The sequence below is a fragment of the Nicotiana tomentosiformis genome, chromosome 4, assembly GCF_000390325.3.
Source record: "Nicotiana tomentosiformis chromosome 4, ASM39032v3, whole genome shotgun sequence".
NCBI classification, from domain to species: domain Eukaryota; kingdom Viridiplantae; phylum Streptophyta; class Magnoliopsida; order Solanales; family Solanaceae; genus Nicotiana; species Nicotiana tomentosiformis.
Window position 1 is genome coordinate 18473728 of NC_090815.1, and position 12098 is coordinate 18485825.

At 39.6% G+C, this 12098-nt stretch overlaps 1 pseudogene; it reads left to right on the top strand.

Moving 5' to 3' along the window:
- The first annotated feature begins 2828 nt into the window (after window positions 1-2828).
- LOC104087852 (UPF0481 protein At3g47200-like) overlaps window positions 2829-12098 on the top strand; it is a 48990-nt pseudogene continuing 39720 nt past the window's right edge.

Sequence of the window (12098 nt, forward strand, 5' to 3'; positions counted from 1 at the left end):
AAGAGCCCTAAATGGTCAAATTTCCACAAATAAGCCCGAGCACGTACTCGTCACCTCGCGTACACAGACTTCACATGACACAATTATCACCAAAGACTCAAATCCTAAGGGGTAGTTCCCCCACACAAAGTTAAGCAAGATACTTACCTCAAAGAAGCTAGACCGTTACTCTAAAATGAACTTCTCGAGTGAAATGACCTCCGTACGGCTCAAATCTAGCCAAAATAACTTCAATCCGTAAATAAAACTCATAGAAAATAATTCCGGATAATAAAGTTTTGATCTTTCATTAAAACTAAAAAGTCAAACCCAGGACCCGCACCTCGAAACCCGGTAAAATCTACAAAACCCGAACACCCATTCCAATAAGAATTCAACCATACCAAAATTATCAATTTCCAACATTAATTCATCCTTCAAATCATCATTTTGCATTGTGAAAGATTTCTACAAAGTTTCACCAAATTTCCAACTTAAATCATTAATTAAATGATGAAAATAGCAATGGATTCATGAAATATAACAAGATTCGAGTAGAGACCACATATACCAATGAGTTTCTTGAAAAACCCACGAAACATCCCTCAAAATCGAGGTTTACAACTCAAAATATGTTGAAAATGGCCAAACCCTCGACTTATGTGATTATACCCAGAACTTCCGCATTTACGGACAAGGAAGCGCATCTGCACTCTCGTATTTGTGAGAAAATGTTCGCATCTGCGAACCCAACTAGCTAGCCCAGTGGATCACATGTGCAACAATGAGTAGCACCTATGACTCCGCAGAAGCGCACAAACATCCGCAGAAGCGAACATCTTCGCATTTGCGATTAGAGGGCCGCAGAAGTGGTCATTGCATCTGCGACAATTACTCCGCAAAAGCGAAGCTCCCCCAAGGACTCAACACAGCAGAAGTGACAGAAACTGCAAAGAAGCGTCTCCGCATTTGCGATCAAACCTCCGCAGATGCGGATTCACCATAACACTGCTCAACACCAGCCTTGACCAAAATTGCCAAAATGATCTAAACCTCATCTGAAACTCATCCGAGCTACTCGGGACCCTTCCGAATAGACCATCAAGTTCCATACTACAACGCGGACCTACTCGAGGCCTCTAATCACATAAAACAACACTAAAACTATGAATCGCACTACGAATCAAACTATGAATCGCACTATGAACTTTCAAATCTTCCAACTTTCAAAACGCGTGCCGAAACATCACAAATTAAACCGGAATGACGTCAAATTTTGCAGGCTAGTGCCAAATGACATAACAGAGCTAATCTAACTCTCGGAACTGCATTCCGACCCCGATAACACCAAAGTCAACTCTCGTTTAAACCTCAAAACTTTCCAAAAATTCAACTTTTCAATTTTCGTTGAAATACTGCTAATTACCCTACGGACCTCCAAAACCAAATTCGGATGCACGCCTAAGTCCAAAATCACCGTACGAAACCATTGAAACCATGAAAATTCCATTTCAGAGTCGTCTACACAAAAATCAAATTCTGGTCAACTCTTATCGCTTAAGCTTCTAAAACAAGAATCCTTTTATCCAATCAATCCCAAATCATCTGAATTTCTAATTCTGAATTCGACTACGCACGCTCGTCATATCACATAATACGGAGCTGCTCGAGACCTTATGCCACCGAAAAGGATGTTAATTCTCAAAACGATCGATCAAGTCGTTATATTCTCCCCCTCTTAAACAAATGTTCGTCCTCGAACGTGCCAGGACCCATTCTGAAGTCATCAAATCACTAAGTGAACTTACCATACATACACTCGCGGGTGATCCCACATCACCCCAATCCACATAGGCTCGACAACACCATCTCCGCTGAAGATTATTCCTTCCACCCACACTAGAACCAAATTTCGCACCATCAAGTCCTTCCCAAAAGACCCGATTCCCACATCAACACATGGTACCAACCTCAACCAGCTGCAACAACTTGTACCTACACTCATACGGTACAACCACACATCGTAACATATCATACATATGCCATTAACAACAACTCTAGCATTAGTGGCTGCCCATAATCAAATCTCATATAGATAATTAGCCTCATATCCGTTAGAATCCTATTTCAAACTTTCACAACACTGACAATGATGCAAGAAATATGAAAACGTCATAACTATACACCCAAATCAACAAGTCACATCTAACGCCACCTGGGCACACACCTCGAAAGCTAAAACCCAATAAGAACAACACGAATATGACTGAATGTGTAAGAAGCAACACGTAAGAGAATTATCAAACAAGATCGACATGCGCCCCTCCCTATCAGTACCATACTACGAACCAATTTCACATGGGAGAATCAAAGCATATGAATAAATCATAAGGATCTCATCCTAATATAACTCCACCGCGGCTCGCAGCCCGGTTCAAACGTATCAAATCACATGAAGACGCGAGGATCCCATCCTCAGCTCTGAATCGCAGGTAGAATACACATCATACCAACGGAAACCTTCCACTAATTCAAGTCTGCCCACAAAAATCACAACACATACTGAACTCCCATACTAGTCGAATATCTAAACCACAAATCGTAACCAACAATCCGAAAATCACATAGTCTCAGGGAAAACATCTTATACATGGGATAAGTGAGCACAAGATTTTGTAATGAATGCTTTTATTAGTACTTGAAATAAGCTTTATTCCTCCTGGCCAATTCACCACTTCTCACTTACTTACTACTTACTCAAACAATACCGGCTTGAATAAGGAAATCGGTCCCGTACCAAGCTTTCTGGAGGGCTTCATCCCATTTTCCTGCTAAATTTTGATTTAGAAATGTGTGACATTACCCGCCAAAAGAAAGGGGGCCTTTCGTATGGATTGGAATACGAAGATAATTATTCAGCACTAGATCGTCAAACTATTTCCCGCTATACCCAGCCAATTCTCAAGGACAAAAGGTACAAGTATGGCTGATCATCCTCTCAAACTAGCTACTGATCATAGCCTTGGTAAGCTATTGCCTCACCAACTAGCTAATCAGACGCGAGCCCAACGAAATGAGGAACTGAAAGTCACTTGTAGTCTCATAATTCTCAATAATGAATTAACTCTAAATAATGAATAAAAACAAAACGGTAAGAATGAGCTACCATTATAGAATCTCTCAGTAGGGGTAAACACATAAGCAGAGTACTAAATCACGAAACTCACCCTCATGTGAAGCAAAATAGGAGGACTCACCCCGATAAGAAGAACCGAAACAAAATATGAATGATGCTCCTCTATAACAAATCGAAACCATACTTGTACGATATCATCTGGTGCAGTGGCCTCAGCCCTACCACAGAAAGCACGTCAAGGGGCGGGGCCTCCCCTTCTTGGGCGCCCTCTACTCGCATGACCTTTACCCCAAGATGGCGGTGCAGGGGCATCAGCAGCTGGAACCGAACTCATAGCCTGAATACCCTGACACATATGTCTGGAGTCTAGGACAATCTCTCACCATGTGGCTAGTATCTCCACATTCAAAGCAACCTCTCTACTGATGTGGTTGTGGAAACTGTGCGGTACGAGTACTCTAAGACCCATGGGTACCTGAAACACCGTGCGAAGCCTGAAGTGCAAACTGAACTGGGTGACCCACAAAACCTCTACCATTCCGTACCCTGCCTCCAAAATAAGGACAAGTAGATCTCTCCGGTCTGTGAGGCCTCTTAGCCTCCCTATCCTCTCTCTCCTGACCCTGCATGTCCTCTCTCTTCTAGTCCTACATGGTCTCTAATCAGTGAGCGATCACTATCACCAGCTAAAATGGAACATCTGACTCCAACTCCCAATCTATGATGAATCGGATATCATGTCTAAGCCCCTCAATGAACCTACTAACTCGCTCTCTAACTATAGCGACCAAAGCATGTGCATGTTTGGAGAAATCACTGAATCTAACGACATACTCTGAAACTAACATAGTGCCATAGTGTAGCTGCTCAAACTTCGCACGCCATGCATCCTAAAGGGTTTGAGGAACAAATTCACTAAGGAATATGTCTGAAAACTTAGCCCATCGGCCGGGCTACCCAACTCATACGCTCTCCACTACTAATATGTCACTCCCTTAAGCTGGAATGTAGTAAAAGCAACCCCACTCGTCTCCACAATACCCATAGTACAGAGAATGTGGTGGCACTCTTCTAGAAAACCATGTGCACCCTCTGAAGCCAAACCACTGAAAGTAGGAGAGTGATACTTCTTGAACCTCGCAAGTGTCACGACCCAAAATCCGACCACCGACATCATGATGGAACTTAGTCTCTAAGACTAGGTAAGCCGATTACAATTACATTTGGAGCCATTTTTTAACATATAATTTAACCCCAACTGTCAAAACCAACAACGAAAATAATTATAACAACCTCCCAAGACTGGTAATATTGAGTCACGAACTATAACTGATTACATGCAATGATCTCAAGGATCGAATATACAACACTGTTCGAGTAAGAGTTGGCAATACAATAAAATGGAAAGACTCCAAGGGGCTGCGACGACCAAGCAGCTCTAGCCTTAAATCCTTGCGATCACACTGTAACCTCTGTGCAAATCTGATATCTCCAATACTTGGCTCTGCACAAAAATGTATAGAAGTGTAGTATGTGTACATCACAGTCGGTACCCAGTAAGTATCAAGACTAATCTCGGTGCAGTAGTGATGAGGTACAATCAAGACACTCACTAGTCAAATAACTTGTGCAATATAGCAAACTAAATAAATAGAAAGACAAATAGCAGTGATAGCAACAATAATCAACTAGTGATATAAACATCAAGGCAACAGGAACACCATAAATATTGCTCAAACGAATAATAAACACAAGTACATTCAATTAATCAAGTCCTTCAAAATATACATTATTTATCTATAATTTTTCAAATAAAAATCTTTAGAATGTAATCCGTACAATTAAATATATCCCGAATATACTTCCTTCAAATAAATATCTTACGAATATAATTCTTTCAAGTAAAAGTCACCATGTGACACCTCATTTAACTTTTCTGGTGTGAGAAATATATTCGACATATCACATCGAATAGCACGGTAATACCTTTGCGCACTTGTCTCATTCTCACCTGATATATATATATATATATATATATATATATATATATATATATATATATATATATATATATATATATAAAAGAAATAAAGTGAGAGGCACACATGAAGCAACAACGACTACAAGTCACATAGAAAACATAGGTGCACAATAACATCTCAAGATAAAGGCATGAATGTATACACAACGAAAATATAACACAATATAATGTATGTCTCTTGTCCTCGCCTGCACAGAAACACCCTTCGTGCCATGAACATATGATAATATAAAAATAATGGCACGACATCACCCTTCGTGCTTTTACTCTCATCCTCACATGAGAATACAAATGAAATGGCATGGCATTATCCTTCGTTCATATTAAGAATGGCATGACATCACCCTTCGTGCTTTATACTTTTCCTCACAAGATAATATAACTGAAATGGCATGACATCATCCTTTGTCCTTTACACTCTCAAATGGCACGACATTACCCTTCGTGCTTTACACTCTCAAATGGCATGGCATCACCCTTCGTGCTTTACACTCTCAAATGGCACGACATCACCCATCGTGATTTTCACTCTTCCTTACCAAGCACATGTATATCATCAACAAGCAAGGTAGGAAGCATAAATAACATCAAGGAGAGTGTTTAAATGACAACACAATACAACGATTCAGATCCCAATTTGCCCACCTGCCACAACCAACTCCAAAGATACCACAAAATTAATTAATTTCAAAACAAATAGCCCAAGGCTCCACACAACGTATATAAAACCTTATAAATAACAACAGAGATGAAAAAGTGACTCAATATAGGACAACGCCTTCTTTAGTCCAAATGTTTGATAAATATATGTTCATGCCTCATTTTAAAGTTATTTAATAATTATTTAAAGATAAAGAATCCAAAATGAGATTATTTCCAATAAATGTCAACCCAACTAAACACGGTATTTCACATAAAAATCAAAGTGGCAATCATACCAAATTATCATATAAAAATAATCTCGGCAAACAAGGAATGAGGGATGACAAATGAAAGATTTAATAAGTGCCAACAATTTCCTATTTAATACATAAAGGCGTCTACGAATTTTAACCGATATAATTTGCACATATAAACCAAGTACGTACTCGTCACCTCACGTACATGGTTTTCAATTACACAATTTCCACATAAGAATCAATGTCTAAGGATTATTTCCCCCACTCAAGGTTAGGCAAGGTACTTAACTCAAACCGTGAAATTCTTTACTCCGTTGTGCCTTTGCCTCGCGAATTGGCCTCCGAAAGCCTCGTATCTAGTCACAATTAAATCGATTCAGTCAATACAAATTATTGAAATTAATTCCATATGAAAGTACTAATGTTTCAACAAAAATCTAAAATTTAACTCAAAAATCACATGTGAGGCCTACCTCTCGGAACTCGACAAAAGTTACAAAATATGAACGCCCATTCAACCACGAGTCCAACCATATAAATTTTACCAAATTCTGACCTCAACTCGACCCTCAAATCTTCAAATTAATCCAAGAGGGTTTTCACAATTTTCCAACTTAAATCACCAATTAAATGTTAAAAACAACTATGGATTCGAGTAATTTGACAAATATTGAGTTAAGAATACTTACACTGATGTTTCCCTTGAAACTCTCCCAAAAATCACCTCAAAAAGCGCTTCAATTGGGAAATGCTTCGCGATTGCGAAGCACAAAATTTTCCAGCTCAAAATTTGCTCAAAATTTGCTCTTCCAGACATCCTCTAGTATAATGGTCATAACGTTTTGTACATAACTCCAAATGACAAATGGTTTGACTTTTTGAAAACAAAACATCAAGGTCTAAACTTTCATGTTTTGCACATCTCCCAGTTCCTTATAGATTTCGAGATATAAGCTTCCACAATCAGCCCTGTGCAGCAGCAATTTCCTCTTCGCGATTTCCAAACTCTTCCCAGACAACATGTAGCGTATCCATCATAACCTTTTATACACAACTCCAAATGCCAAATGATTTGATTTTTTGAATACGATACACAAAGGGCTACAACTTTTAGTTTTGGGACATCTCCAAATTCTTTATAGATTGCGAGATATAACCTTCCAAAGTCAGGTCAGTGTAGCAGAATTTTTCTCTACGCGATCACGAAAAAGCTTCCGCGATCGCGATTCACAATGTCCAAACAACAAAATTACTCTTCGCAATTGCGACCGATTGTCCGCGATCGCGATGCATACCTCTGTGTCCAAAAACCAACAACTAAAAATGGCATAAAAATGGTCTGAAACCACCCCGAAACTCACCCGAGCCCCTCGGGACCCTGTCTGAACATACCAACAAGTCCCAAAATATATTGCGGACCAACTCGAGGCCTCAAATCACATATAACAACATCGAAACGACGAATCGCACCTTAATTTAAACTTAATGAAACTTAGAAATTTCAACTTCTAAATTCGATGCTGAAACCTATCAAATCAAGTTTGATTGATCTCAAAGTTTGCACACAAGTCATAAATGACATAACAAACCTTCTCCAATTTCCAGAATCGGATTCCGTCCCCGATATAACTTCAAAACCTTCAATTTCTTATTTTCTCCATTTCAAGCCAAATTCAACTACGAACTTCAAAATAATTACCCAGACACACTCCTAAGTCCAAAATCACCATACGGAGCTATTGAGACCATTAAAATTCCATTTCGGAGTCTTTTTGCTAAAAAGTCAACTTTCCGGTCAACTCTTTTCTTTTAAGCTTCTTAAATAAGAATTGTTCTTCCAATTTGATCTTGAATCGTCCAATAACCAAACTCGACCACACACAAGTCATAATATGCATTATGAAGCTGCTCGAGATCTTAAGTCGCTGAACAAGGTCTAAATTCTTAAAACGACAAGTCGGGTCATTACAGCAAGTCTAAGTTGTTCTTCCTCAGATGTTGCTGTCATAACCACGGGCTGAACTAGGATCACAAGTTGTGTCTCCATGACATTTGGAATCTCACCAACGTGGACTCGCTGCGCTGGAGTACAGGCGGCGGGAGTCTGATTTCCTCCCCCCTGTATGTGAAGTAGCTGGCGCAACCAAAATCAACCCCGCCTGAGCCAATGTACCAAACATGCTCAAGAACTATGCTAAAGTCTCCTGAAGTCCAGGGGTAATAGTAGGCGCCTTTGGTACTTGTTCCACAACTGGAGCTATTGGCGGCTCCTCAACTGCTGCTCTGGTAGGTACCCTAGCTACGGCATGTGTTCTTCTGCGGCCTCTGCCTTTGCCCCTAGCGACACTTGCTCCGGGGGCAACATCATCAGTAACTGCAGCTCGTGTCGTCACCAATTGTGATATAATAGAATGATAAAAGCTCAAACTCCGAGATCAATGAACTTGCACGATAGGAAATGAAGAAGTAAAACTGTCCTAATAGTTTTGTAGCCTCTCAAAGATAAGTACAGATATCTCCGTACCAATTTGCAAGACTCTACTAAACTCACTTATGACTCGTAGCACCTATGAACCTAGAGCTCTGATACCAATTTATCATGATCCTATTTTCCCTCCGTAGGATGCCGGGATGGCACCTGATCTCTAAGACTAGGTAGGCCTAACACTTGCTAAATTTAATAACAAAATTTAACCAATGAATGACAAATTAGAAATAGAAATCTCTATACAACACTTACAATCCCAAAACCGGTAGTACAAGTCATAAGCTCTAGTGAGTTTGCTAGAAAACCTACAAATACAATTGTTTCAAAATAGAGATAAAACAGAGCAAGTACAATATCAAAAGGTGACTCCGAGGCCTGCGAACGCGGCAGCAGGTTTACCTTGAATCTCCACAGCAAGATCCGTACAACTAGTTTGCGATCGACCAAGTCAAAAATTACTGGATCTGCACAAAATATGCAGAAGTGTAGTATGAGTAAACCACAGCGGTACCTAGTATGTATCAAGACTAACCTCGGTGGAGTAGTAACGAGGGACAGTCAAGACACCTACTGGACTAAATAACCTGGACAAGTATAGGTGTAGAAATAGTAGGGTAAAATATCTCTATAAAGCTAGACATGATAACAACAATAATACAATGCTTGCAAGAGGAACTAGAAGCAACAATTAGCAACTACACATAACAAGTAATAACACTATAGAGTAAGCTGGACACACTTTAAATCCGGTGGAACCAAATAAGGGAAAAACACAAGTAGCAACTCAATAGGAATAACCGCTCTCACACCAAGTTTATCCAATAATCTCAACGAGGTACCAAACCTCGAAAAATAACAATTCACGGGTCCCAATTCGTGAACCCTAATCACTTGGCATCTTGTGCCCTCTTTACAACTGATAACTGCATGGACGACTTATGTGCCAATAGAATAATTCTCACATAGAAGACAAGTAGACGAAGTACGTATAAATGGTCAGTAACATCAGTGTTCATCTTCTTAAACCGATAGGGTGATAAATTACTTGTATGCTTGTGCAAGTGTTCTATCACAGTTCGGGCCAACGAATAAGAGTAGAGAAAAGAACAGCACATAAGAAACGATCTCCCACGATTTGCACAATGTAAAACTTACACAAGTTATTAACGCCACTACACAAATATCAACAATAATGCTCCCAGGCCATCATAACTTATAACATATCATTTCTAGACATAGCTCGCCTCGTCTCGCCACATACACAATAATAAAGTAAATACCCACTTTGTCTAGTCGTATGCGCATAATAATGTTCCCACCTTGTCCCGCCACGTGCGCAAATACATAGATATAGCCCGCCTTGTCACGCCGCATGTGCAACATCAATAGTAATAATAGCATGGCAGAAACCTCGTGCAAACACTCAAACAAATCCTCCCAACAATATCATGCGCCAAAACATAACAACGCAATAAAATGACATTCACAACATGTGCCCATATCCCACAACATTTCCTCGAAACAGTTTTAGTACCACAACAGCTCATAGCCCTCAGCTCAACAATACTAAGTAGAACAACAACAATAACACAAGAATACGACAAGTAGATCAACTCAAGAACCTTAAAACACAAATAAACAGTAAAACAAGCTTACAAAGAAAGACACAACAGAGAATACTAGTCTCAACAAGAATAGCTCAACAAGGGAGAAATAATATGTAATAGTGATTCCATAAAAGTACAATTCGACAACAAGGGAGGTAACATGAGTCAATAATTCCAAATAAGGATGAGTAAACTATGATAACGGATAACTAAAATTCATTTAGGGTTGATCAATTACGAAAGAGATACAACATAGTCAATTAAGGATAAGCTACTTACAAAAAGGATAATAATAACCTCAATTACGTATAGCCAATTGCAAAGAGATAGTAATAACTTTAATTAAGGATACGGAATTAGGGAAGGATAGAATAGCAATAGAAGAGGCAACAACTTCAGTTAAGGCAGATAAGAGTCAAATAGGCAATAGGAGTGGAACATGAAGTAATTAATTCTAATTTAAGACACGTAGAGGTGAAACTAATAAATGAGGGATTCAACCTAACAAGACAACTTCATATCTAATGAACATAAGAACCTAAGATCCCTAAACAATCAAATTTGCACAAATAAGCCCGAGCACGTACTCGTCACCTCGAGTACACGGACTTCACATGGCACAATTAGAACCGAAGACTCAAATCCTAAGGGGTAGTTTCCCACATAAAGTTAGGCAAGATACGTAACTCTAAAGTGAACTTCTCGAGTGAAACGAACTCCAGACGGCTCAAATCTAGCCAAAATAACTTTAATCCATATATAAAACTCATAGAAAATAATTCCGGATAATAAAGTTTCGATCTTTAATTAATACTAAAAAGTCAACCCAAAAGTCAAACCCCTAGCCCGCACTTCGGAACTCTATAAAATCTACAAAACCCGAACACCCATTCCGATACGAGTTCAACCATACCAAAATTATCAATTTTCGACATCAATTCGTCCTTTAAATCATCATTATACATTTTGAAAGATTTCTACAAATGTTCCCCAAATTTCCAACTTAATTCACTAATTAAATGATGAAAATAGCAATAGATTCATGAAATATAATAATATTCGGGTAGAGAACACTTACCCCAATGAGTTACTTGAAAAACCCACAAAACATCTCTCAAAACCGAGGTCTACAACTAAAAATATGTTGAAAATGGCCAAACCCTCGACTTATATGATTCTGCCCAGAACTTTCACTTTGGCGGACAAGGAAGCGCATTTGCGCTCTCGCATTTAAAAGAAAACGTTCGCATCTGCGAACCCAACTAGACAGCCCAGTGACCGTACCTGCGCAACAATGAGTCGCACCTGCAACTCCGCAGAAGCTCACAAACAGCCGCAGAAGCGGACATCTTCGCATTTGCGATCAAAGGGTCGCGAAAGAGGCCATCGCATCTGCGACAATTACTCTGCAAAAGCGAAGCTCCCCCCAAGGCCTCAACACCACAGAAGCGATAAAAACATAGCAGAAGCGGCTCCGCATCTAGGATCAAACCTCCGGAGATGCGGATACACCAAAACACTGCCTAGCACCAGCGTTGACCAAAATTGCCAAAGCAATCTGAACCTCATCTGAAACTCATCCGAGCTACTCGGGACCCCGTCCGAATATACCATCAAGTTCCATAATACAATACAGACCTACTTGAGGCATCAAATCACATCAATACGCTGAAACTACAAATCGCACCATGAATCGAACTTATGAACTTTCAAATCTTCCAACTTCAAAAACTCATGCTGAAACATACCCAGTCAAACCGGAATGATGTCAAATTTTGCAGGCAAGTCCCAAATGACATAACGCAGCTAATCCAATTCTCGGAATTGCATTCCGACCCCAATAACACTAAAGTCAACTCTCGGTCAAACCTCTCAACCTTACAAAACTTCAACTTTTCAATTTTCGCCGAAGTACTCCAAATTACCCTATGGACCTCCAAAACCAAAT